The sequence below is a fragment of the Mustela putorius genome, unplaced genomic scaffold (genome assembly GCF_011764305.1).
Source record: "Mustela putorius furo isolate JIRA1106 unplaced genomic scaffold, ASM1176430v1.1 tig00000275_pilon_pilon_pilon, whole genome shotgun sequence".
Lineage (NCBI taxonomy): Eukaryota > Metazoa > Chordata > Mammalia > Carnivora > Mustelidae > Mustela > Mustela putorius.
The window spans coordinates 27,259,450-27,269,859 of NW_025421341.1; the positions used below are offsets into that span (position 1 = coordinate 27,259,450).

General features: G+C 48.7%; 1 protein-coding gene across 1 annotated transcript in view; it reads right to left on the bottom strand.

The window, feature by feature from the left end:
* SERPINE2 (serpin family E member 2) overlaps positions 1-8,522 on the bottom strand; it is a 61,277-nt gene extending 52,755 nt beyond the window's left edge. Inside the window, exon 1 of the mRNA XM_045078787.1 lies at positions 8,321-8,522. The gene's annotated coding sequence lies outside the window, so the exon portion shown is untranslated. The remainder of the gene's footprint in view (positions 1-8,320) is intronic.
* Between the last annotated feature and the right edge of the window lie 1,888 nt (positions 8,523-10,410).

Consider the following 10,410-nt stretch of genomic DNA (forward strand, 5'->3'; position numbering starts at 1 on the left):
CAAGATCCTGACATGAGCCAAAAATCAAGAGTCTGCCACTCAACCAACAGAGCCACCCAGGTTCCCCTCTATCTTCTAAAAGTCATGTCACTGCCGTTGTTTGGTTACCTCGACTTTTACCCTCAGCCCAAATTATTCCCTCCACTCTGGGTAAATGCACTCTACCCTTTCAGTTTAAAGGTCAGTACTAATTTTAGAGTTTGAGTCCTGGGGGGGGGGGGAAGTGTCTAAGAAATAAACTGGGCAGGGGTGTGGGGCAGCAACAGGTCTAAAAATAATACTTCCAAGCAAAGGCAAAAATATTAGCTTCTTTCAGTGAGTTCTGGTTGTGTCACTGAAGGTTATCTAGCAGCCAAAGTGAGAAGATGGTCTTTTGAAAGGAGGCATGTTGTTTGACAAGCACTTATTTTGAAAAGCTATAGATATTGATGAGATATAAATCTCTGAAAATTCACGGTATCAGCTCACAGTTCACACATTTACACACCTGGGCTCAGGCTCTGGCATTGACACATACAGGCTGGAGGTAGGGCCAAGGATACTTCAGCTGCTGCCAACTCCTCTTTCCCAACTGAGCAAGTGGAGGATACTATCTGTCCTACAGGCACAGATGAGGCTCCAGGAGACAACAGAGAGTCTCTGGTCAACTGAAAACAAGTACTACTGGCAGTTGGGGTAACTAGTCTGCCCAGCACACCCCTCTCAGTACTCTCTCCCCTCCTGACCATAGCTTTGAACATGTGACTCAGACTCTGGCCAATCACAGTATCCCATTCCTCTTATCACAGCCATTGGTCCAGGGAAATGCAAATGACCCCAAACTGAGCCAATCAGAATGCCTCCCTAGGATTTTTCTACCTGGAACTGGAAGGAAGCCCCTCTTCCCTCTTGGGTCATAAGGCTGGTCCCTGAGAGGACGAAGACCACCTGCAAAGAGACACACATGGAGAGAAGAGCACCCCAAAGCCCTGAGTCTCTGGTTTCAGTCACCTCCGGGGCCAGAGGCACCCCCACCATCTCAGGGTCTGTGGCGTAAGCCACCATCTCAGATGCACCCCATCTTTTTGCATCACTTACACTGATTGGGTTTCTGCGCTGTAACCAAAAGATAAGGCAGTCGTTAATAGCTCATATAATCCCAACAGTGACCAAACCTGCATGATCCTTTCTTCCTAAGCAGATTCCTTATTTCAAGAATGAGAAATAAATTTAGTAGAAGAAGCAAGCACTGCCTTTATTTATACAGCATTTTCTCAAAAGAAAGGAAGAAAAATCTATTTTCATTTGCAGTCACCTTAGTCATTTTCAAGTGGGCTTCATGTTGGGTGTTAAATGCTCTCACATACCCACACCCACTTTCAAGATTTGGTCCATAAAAACTTAGGCAAAAACAAGTGGTTATTTTCCCTGTAGCTATATTAGTTGGCACTAAATAGAAAGGAAAGTTGGTGGGGGGGGGGTGGCGGGGAGAAAGCACTGATGCTATTTTTGGTATGCTCTTAAAAGAAATTCCCCAGGTTACCAGAGTTCTCACTGCAGCAAGTGGGGGAGGGCATTACAACAACAAAACAAAGTACATTTCCCAAGATTTGCAGTTGCTACAAGAAACCCTTTCTGCCTTTTCATAGGATTTTTTCCCCTTTTATATTAAAATCTCCTCCACACTATCTTTCTCCCAAGAATTGACTAGCAAAAATAGAAAGGTACAGTGGGTTCTGATTCTGGAATTATCCCTCCTGAGACAAAGGGCAACAATGTCTGAGGTCAACCTGAAGCGAGAGCATGAGGTGTTCCTGGGCTGACCTTGAACTGGGGTGTGCACCCCAACTTTGAAGGAACTCAAGGATGAAACAGGGGACATATTTGTCCAAATGCAGGAGTGGAATTGCAAACAGAGGACTTCTCAGGCTCAGTGTACATCCACATGCACAAAAAAGAGCCCCAGAAGCAACGCCAACTTCTCTGGACTGGGCTTACATCCAGAACTAGAAACCTAACAGCAGAATAAGGGGAGAATCATTGACTGTGTAAATAGACTTGCCCTGTTGGGTGAAAGGCAGCATTTCTCAAAAGAGAAATAAAATCCTACTACTCTTTCAGTGCTCTTAGACAAACTGTGAACTTAGAGATAAGAAATAAGCTAAAGATATAGTTTATTGCCTTTGCCTCTATTCTACACCTAAGGGTAATTTTTTTTTTTTTTAACCCAACATTGACTTTCAGATCAGACATGCCATCTATTAATGAGGAAAAATGGTTTGGGAAGAGAAGATAGGCACATTCATGGAGAGAGACAGTGGTTTAAAAAGAAGATCAAGTATAGGGAACCCAATTTATTTAACATTTTTTAAACGCCTTTAAGTGGGAATATAAACTAAATCTCCATTTTGGCCCGTAACACTATTTCTGAATACTAAAGAGCCAAGCTGAATGATTTCATAGACTTAAAAGAGAAAGAGAGAGAGAGATGATAAGAATTTCATGTAGATAAACATAAAATAATGCATTTAAGAAAAAATTTCATCTAGATCTGATCTTTATGAGAAAGCCAGACCAAAAAGGAAAATAAGTTATAGATTGTCTTATTTTTTTTTAATTTTATTTATTTTTTTGAGAGAGAGAGAGAGAGAGAGAGAGAAGAAGTTATAGGTTGTCTTATTTTTTTAAGATTTTATTTATTTTTTTGAGAGAGAGAGAAAAAGAGAGGGGTGGAGGGGGTGAAGAGGCACTGGCAGACTCCTCACTGAGCATGGAGCCCAATAAGGGACTTTACCTCACAACCCTGAGCTCATGGCCTGAGCTGAAATCAAGAGTTGGATGCTTAACTAGCTGAGTCACCCAGGCGCCCCAGGTTGGTTGTTCTTCTTCTTTTTTTTTTAAATGACATCTTTGATTTCATCACACCCATTGTATAGACAAAAGAATTAAGTTCTAGATGATTAACTATACATCACTGGCAGCACAGCCCAGACCTCTCCCAATGTAGGGCTCTTTCCATCGAACTTGACTGAAGATATTAGTCAAAAAACTAGCAAGGAAAAAAAAAAGTCAGCTAGAGGGCATGCATCACATCCGTTAAAAGGTTAACGGAAGCCAGAGAGAATTCTTCTACCTTGTACAAGCCACAAAATAGGGAGTACAGCCCAACCAGTGGATCTCAAGGAAGACAGAACCAAGCCAAAAGAGGTTCAGATACGGATAACTGAAGTGACTATAGGGATAGAAGTACTCCTGGGTTAGACTTTTGCTTTTTTTCTAAGTACGTTCTATCTCAAAAAACATGACTGATCAAAAAGACTTTGATTTTTTAATTTCTTAAAAATTTTTCTGCTGTGAACCTATATATATTTACTGCAGAAGTACCAAAACAGAAGTAGAGGTCCTGGTGTGGTGGGGACAGGGGGAAGTTCCCCTTCAAGTCCAAAAGACAAGTATTCTTTCGTAAAGACTTTAGTAAACTTAGGAAAAATATAAATATGGTTCAGTTCAGATAGCCATTAAGTGCCTTTGGATCATGCACCGCTATGAGACCAAATGAAGCTAAAACACAGACCCCTCTTCATTGCACTTAGAGTCTAGTGGGGAAAGCATGTAGCTACAACACGGTACCTGCCATCAGAGAGGCCTCCCCGGGGTAGAACGTACATGTGTGCACACATGCCACACATGCCAGAGAGGGTTGGGGGTAGCGATTTTCAGGAAAGAGGTTATGGAACAGATGACACCGGACCTGAGTCTTGAAAAGGGGGAAATTAGCCAGACAATGAATGCAGAGGATGGAGAAAGAGAATTCGAGGCCGAGGTCCAGTAGGAGCACAGGCAAAGAGGCATGGCAGCCCCACGGTGTGAGGAGCTTGCAGGCAGCTCGGTTTTGCAAGAAAATAAAGTTTGGGGAAGGGCACTAGGCGGGGAGGTGGGGAGGAGTGGAAGGAAACTTAGACATTGTTAGGTCATTGCAAACGGCCAACAGACCTAGGAGTTGCTGGAAGGATGGTGGGGCGCCGTGGCAAGTGCTCCGGCTGAATGTGGAGAAGTTCCACGACACAAGGGTCCAAGGAGTGACCTCAGGAGCACAGTGTAGGACTCTGGGCATCAAGGGTTAACTGGAGCCTGCCATGTTCCATGGGTCTCCCTACTGTGGAATCCACTGCGTCCCATCTGCAACCAGAGCGATTGCGAGGAGGCAGGAGGGTGGTGAGGTCGGTGGCAGGGGTTTACAAACAGCAGAGATGGCATCTTGGCACAGGTGAGGTAACACCGGAATTATGTACTCCCCATTCTCCCTACAGGAGTTTAAGGTGTGCTGAGAAAAGGAGGGACAGTACCTCGTAGAGACAATAGCTTCCCTTTGCACTGGAGCTACCAGACCAGATACAACACAGCCTCTCCTTCCAGCTCAGGGTTTGCCCCAAAGGCAAGAGGGAAGCTGAATCTTTATCAGGAGGGACCCCAGACGATTTGGATTTCGAGCAACCGAGGGAAGTCACCCAGCATTGATGTGGGATACGGTGGAAAGGGGTACATATGGTAGGATGTAAGAAATCTGGCGGGAGGCTGCACAGTTAGGCACCAGGGTTTCACAGGTTGCTGCTGGCCTCCTGGCCTATGGCTGCTAACTCAGAAGCCTGTGGGAGCCGGGGGCTACCATAAATGAGGACCACGGGTCCAGGGAGAACTAGGAAGCAGGCAACAGCCAGCGGAGTTGGGTGCTGGAAACTCCATGCGAGCCAAGTGTTGCCACGTGGGAATGGAGGCCTCGGGTTCCAGGTCTTCTGATTTTTTTTTTTTTTTTTAGATTTTATTTATTTATCTGACAGAGAGAGAGAGATCGCAAGTAGGCAGAGAGGTGGGGGTGAGGGGTGGGAAGCAGGCTCCCTGCTGAGCAGAAAGCCTGATGCAGGGCTCGATCCTGGGACCCTGAGATCATAACCTGAGCCAAAGGCAGAGGCTTAACCCACTGAGCCATCCAGGCACCCCAGGCCTTCTGATTTTTAAGAGAAGCTATAAATGCAAGTGGCATTTTAAATATTTCTAATATTAACTCAATTTCTCTATACTTTGTGCAGGCCAACAACACATCTGCCAACTGGAAATGGCACACTGGCCACCATTTTGCTGGTTCCAGACTTGGAAGCAGGGCCAGGCCACCATGACTACAGCAGAGGGCAAGGTGACTTCACAGCACGGAGAAGCAATATGGGGGGAGTGACTGCATGTGGGGAGCGCTGGAGAAGTCCAGCCTTCCCAGAAGTTTTCTGCTTTAACATCCTGGTGACTAGCAGAGCCGCCACCAAAAAAAAAAAAAAGAACAAAAAAAATATTTTTGGCTGATGATGGAATGGGTATGGGGTAGATGGTAAGAACTAAACTCAGTCAGTCTTGGACTCACTCTGGGATTTTTTTTTTGCCTACAAGGTGTGGATGGGTAAGCACTGGACTGCAGGTAACTTGCTGGACATTATTCTGGAGACAGCTGAAGCTTGGGAAAGTGCTTCACTGAATAACTCTATACAGAGCAGAACAGAGATCAGGACAGAGCCCTGGGTAACTCCGGGAGGTACTGGAGAGGCAATGGAGACAGAGGGAAAACCAGGCACTAGGAAAGAAAGAGAAAGTACCAGAAAGGAAGGAAAGGTCCATATCCAAAGCCACAGGGAAGTCTAGAGAGAATCTGCAGGATCGCTGTTTAGGAATTGCGGGGTCTTCTACTCTGGGGAGCCCCTGGCCAGCTCACAGGGAGCTAAGAGAGCAGAGAATGGGCGAAATGTTAACTTATTTGAGAAGCTGGGGAGACCCAACGGTTGCTGGAGAGCAGGTGGGGGCACAGGGACAAGGGAGATCATGGCATTCTAAAAATAAATACTGTCCAATTAGAAAAGCATTCATGGGGAGACACCAAGCAGTGCCAAAGGGAGGCCTTCTCTCTAATTTTCCCTGAGTTTCCTGCCCCAACTTGATTTTTCTTCTATTATTCTACCCAATTCATTTTATCATAGCATAATTATGTTTGCTTTTCATCTGTTTCCTCCCACAAGAATGATAGTTCCAAGACAGCAAGGATCTGCTGTATTTATCACACTTCAGGGCCAGGCAAGGCACCTGGACACAGTAGATTAGTTGAAGAAAATGTCCTGGATGAGGGGGTAAATTTGGAAAAGTCTGTAGGAGGGAAATGGAGTAGGACATGGACAGACTTCAGTTCAGTGGCCCCTACTTTCCAGGTAGAGTGGGCCATGAAGCCACCTGTTAAACTGGGAGGAGGGTGGGGAAGAGGTCTCTTGTATTGAGGAAGAGTTGCAATAGGAGCGCCAGTTGGCAACCTGGAAGGCAGGAGCTTGTGACTGAGACATTGAGATGCTGATGTTTCTGATTTCAGAAGATAAGCATCTCTGAGCGAGGACAAGATTTAGATATAGTTAGAGGACTCAGTTGCTAGAGTGGCTGGAGGTCACTGGATTTGAGATGGTCAAGGAAGTGGCAACAGACAGCATTCCCTACATGGACTTTGGGACCAGAGGGGGAGCAAAAGCCCAGGAGCCAAAGTCCCTGGAGGAGAACGACTGGCTGGCAGAGGATGGCTACACCGAAGGGTAGGTGGGCCACGGTTCATTTCCAACTCTTTTTTTAATTTTAATTTTTTTTTTTATTTAAAAGATTTTATTTATTTATTTGTCAGAGAGAGCGTGAGCACAGGCAGACAGAATGGCAGGCAGAGGCAGAGGGAGAATCAGGCTCCCTGCCAAGCAAAGAGCCCGATGTGGGACTTGATCCCAGGACGCTGGGATCATGACCTGAGCTGAAGGCAGCCGCTTAACCAACTGAGCCAGCCAGGTATCCCCATTTCCAACGCTAATACCTCAGTCTCTCTCTGGTATTTATTCACCCATGTGAGGAACTTCAAAACTAACGTCCTTTGGAGACTGAGTCAGTTTTGTTCTTTTAAAATTACACTAATATATGAAGTCATAGGGGGCAGAGATTTTCTGCATAGATTCATTTTTGTTTAGCATAAAGGACGTATGACATCTTTATGACCTTCAGTAACTGCCCTACCCTGTACAATATTTTAAAACATCATTTTAATTTAGAATCAAAATTTGGGGGTTGAAAGGATCCTTAGATTAGTTAGGCTAACACCTTCATTTGCATAGCTGAAGATAATTTTTGCTGAAATACCGCAAACAGAAATACTCATTTAGATATGCAGACAGCATTGAAAGTATCTTCAATTTTTGAAGTGTGCTTTAGATATACAAATTAGTAATGCTTACATTCCTTCCAGTTATCTCTGCTCAACTTTGGATATAAAACCTCCAAAGTATAAAATTATCACGTAAATTGTTCCCAAACAGTTCAGAGAAGTAAACTGCTTCCTGGCTTAAAAGAGCAGTCAGACCTTCAAACACCTTTTTATGTTGATGCTAAATATAAGAACGATCCCTGCAAAGTGGTCAAAGCAAGACACAGCAGCATTTCAGATTTTTCAAGAGAGACACACATGAAGATTATTTTTCGTTCATTAAAACACTAAAACCGTCAATAGCATCTCCCATATCACCTGAAGGTGGGGTGCTGTCTTATGTAATAGGAGCCTTCTATCCCCGATCAGTTCGTAGGCAAATGAAATACCTGATTCCGCCCAGAATTTCTGAGGACTTTCACCTTACCTGTAGCCACTAATCAATGTCTCGATTCCTATTTCTACAGATGATGAAAATAGCAAAATTCTGCTCCATAGGGTTGAACTGATCGTCAGAGGCCAATTTAAAGGCTCTCCCCCCAAACACCGGTCACCCCCACCCTGCTTGGGCAGCGGTAACGACAAGAGTCGGTTTGTCTTTTTCCCCATCGGGCAGCGCACACGCAAAGTACAGGGTAGAGGAAGCCTGCCTAGTACGTGGGTACCTCAGGTTCAGGGTCACCGGCGCCGGCAAGGATGCGCCGGTACAAGCAGCGCGGGCCCCGGGGCTCCCAGCTGCAGGCACACCTGGACGCCACAGCCGTCGCGCCCCCTCCTCACCCGGCCCGGGTCCTCCTCGGGCTCCCCGCGGGCCAGGTACAGAGCCGGGCGCGCACGCAGTCTCGGCCGAGGCAGCCCGAGGGAGACTGAGAAAGTTCCTCCGCCTCGACGTCGCCGCCCCGGGGCCCCGCTTGCCCCGCTTGCCCCCCACGCCCCGCAGCCTCCGGGCCGGGCGCAAGGTCGCCGAGCTGCAGGCGCGCAGAGCCCCGGGACCGTCGCCGGCGCAGGGGGCACGCGGGCCGCGCCCCTCCAGCCCCCGGGCGCCCGCGATCGGCCGCGGGGCGCGCAGCCGGTACTCACCACCCCTCGCACGATCCCCAGGTGGCGGCGGCGGAGAGCGCCCCGAGCCGGAACCGGAGCCGGAGCCGGGTGGCGGCGGGGCGGAGAGTCGGAGGACGGAGAGCGGCGGCGGCGGCGGCGAGGCAGGTCGGGGGAGCAGAGAGGCGGCGGCGCCTGCACTCGATGCGCAGCCCGAGCTGCCCGGCAGTCCCACAGCGCTAGCTGGGCGGCCGCGGCGGCGGGGGCTTTATCGCCGCCCGCCCCGCCCCCGCCCCTTCCTGCCGCCCCCGCCCCCGGCCCGCCCCGCCCCGCCTTCCCGCCGCCTCCTTTGTGTGCCAGCGGGCCGCAGCGTCCCCGCGCCCGCACGCCGGGACGCCCCCACTCCGGCCGCGGCCTCGCGGATGCCGCCCCCAAGGGCTCCACGTCGTGGGGTTGCGCCCGGAACGCGCCGGGAGACGCGCCGAGCCCGGGGTGCGGCGCCAGTCCCCGCCGAGCTGCACGTGGGTCGCCAGGGTCCGGGTGTGTGTGGGGACAGGGAGGGACCCAAGGGCTCACGGCGCGTCCCGGGGACGCAGGCAGGTCGTCTTGGCCGCCCCCTGGGGGAGATCCGGGGGGAGGGGGTTGCCCCGGGACAGTGCACACCGGTCTGGGTGATGGGGATAACGGTGTCTGGTCGCGGCCCGGAAGGGGCAGACCACCCCTCGAGACGCTTCGCAGGGTGCCCCGGAGGGGCACGAATCCACACGAATCTGGATTCGTGTCTGCGGTGACAGAGTGAGGTACCCGCAGAGTCCTGGGAATCCGGCCTTCCCAGTCGGTAACTACAACGGATGGGACCTTGTGGGCAGAGGCTCAGATCCCAGAGGCGGGGGACATATCACCCTCTGGCACCCAGACCTCGTTTATGCAGTCCTCCTTTGCGTCCACCCGGGTTTGTGGGGACACAACTTTAATGACATAATTTATGTTACCCTCAGTGCAGAACCCTCCCCGGAGGCCCCAACAGTGGTAAGGAAATGTGGTAAATCTCCTAGACACAGCCGTGAAATAAGGTTGCATCTACTGATTAGAGCAACTTCATGATCTAGAATTGGTGTGTAGGCGACCATGCTAGACGGGGTGTGTGTGTGTGTGTGTGTGTGTGTGTGTTGGGGTGAAGGAGTCACTTTTTTAAAAGTGTAAAATCTGGGCCAGCCTGAGGGTATTCACAGCCTCTCTTACAGGGAAACATGTTATGGGAGGGTTGGCTCCTCAAATAAAAAGGAAGCACAGTCCACAAAAAGAAAACCTGTTTCATTATTTTACAGTCATGCCTGATATTCATATTTAATTACAGGGCAGGATATAAATGCTTTTTCCTTGTTGTTCTCTCTGCCTAACATGCTCTCCCACGCTCCAGGATCGACCTGTGACTGCCTCCTTATACGTCAGGTCACAGCTCGAATGTCACCTTCTCTAGGAAACATTCACTGACCGCTTGAACTAAAATCACTTCCAACTTTTTCCAACTTACTGTTTTCTTCATAGCACTCATCATCATTTAATTTTTTTTTCCTTCTACGTTTTTCTTGGCTAATTCTCTTCCACCCTTCCTCATTAGAAACTATACTCCCAGAAAGCAGGGAAGAGAAACCACTTCACTATGGTTCTCACCTCACCCCATCCCTAGTGCCTGGAGTCAACATGACACGTACAGTAGTTGCTCAATAAATATTTGTTGACTGGTGGGGGAACAAGGGCCAAGTGACTATTGACATGGTAAGTATTGCTCCAGGCAGAGTGTTAGGGCTTACTCTAGACAGGGAGGCCCAGCTGGAGTTGGGAGGAATGAGGCAGAGGGGGAAGCTAAGAGCAGAAAAGCCCAGAGCTGTTTTTGAGAAGCTGGGAGTAGCCTCTTCCAGATGGAAGGGAGTCATTCAGGGAACTAGTGGATGGAGAAATAAATTAGAACAGAGAAGTGTGGGTAGATCCAGCTTAGGAAAGCCTGCCTGATTCCCTGCACCCATTTCCTCCCAAATCACTTTTTTTTAATTGAAAATTTTAATTGAGATAATTGTAGGTTCTTGTGCAGTTGTAAGAAATAACACAGAGAGTTCCTGGGTATGCTTTGT